We start from the raw sequence: 1196 nt of genomic DNA, 5'->3' as shown, positions 1-1196 counted from the left end.
ATTCTCTCTTCCTATAGACCCACCCAATATATGCAATAGTCGACCAACATACACGTAGGTGGAGGCAGGCGATCCTATAATTTTTTTTAAAATTAAATTATTTTTTGGGCAAATTAAGGAGATGCCCTCATTAAAAATACTCATTTACCCTCATTTTTAAAGATAGCAAACATGAAAGACCGAAATTTTTTTATAAGTGATTTTATTTGAAAGAATTATTGTTAATATTAAATGTGAATGCATATGTTTTTTAATCATGTGTGTAGGAAAAGATTGAAAAAAAAAAATTATCGATTCTTTCATCTACATATATTTTTTTCTCGCTGAAAAAAAATATTTGGATCTTCTAGAGAAACCCTCTCACCTCATCACCTCCTCTTCTTTGCATATTAAGGCAGCTGCAATTAGATGATGTCCAATCACATAAAATTTATTTTTTCTTGGATAATATTTGGGAGCACGAATTTCAATTCTTGAATTTGAATTAATTTGGATACAACTCAATATAAATTTATATTTCATTTTATTTAAATCCACATAAATCTAAATCCTAACTTTGAAAGTTCAAGCTCCCCATGTAGGGTTATTCTTTTTTTCTTATTTTTTTACAGTAGACCCATTTTAGAGCTTTAACTAGGTTTTTCAAGTTTGCCTGTGATATATTTGTTCTAATCTAAATGATTTTTACGTGATATTTGCAAAGGGGGTGGGAATGCTTATGGTTAGCCTTAGGCCTTCTTACAAAACCTAGATCTAGACCTTATTTCTTAAGGCGAATATTTTTAAAAAAATAGAATTTGACATTTTTACTTTTTTATTCTCTTTTTCTTTATAATCAAACTAAGCATAAATTATGAAATCATGATGAGCTGTAATGAAACATTAAAAACTCAAGATTATCATAATTAAATGATTAGGGTTTGAGTTATAGCGGCCACGACTTTCTATTTGATATAATATCGTGATATTTAAGTGAAGAAGGGTAGAGGGACAAGTCCATTATTCCGATGAATTAGTCAAGTGTTTAAAGGGCCTCAGACACCATCGCTTTTTAAAAAAACGCACACACACACAAGAGAGAGAAAGAGGGAGAAAACACTACTTGTCCAAACAAATTAATATTTTAAAATTATTACATGCAAACAATTAGTTTAAACTGTTTCCTAGGCCACCTCTGTGATTTTGTTAGTGGGTTA

This window comes from Malania oleifera, chromosome 2 (genome assembly GCF_029873635.1).
Source record: "Malania oleifera isolate guangnan ecotype guangnan chromosome 2, ASM2987363v1, whole genome shotgun sequence".
Lineage (NCBI taxonomy): Eukaryota > Viridiplantae > Streptophyta > Magnoliopsida > Santalales > Ximeniaceae > Malania > Malania oleifera.
This window is presented reverse-complemented; position numbering follows the sequence as displayed.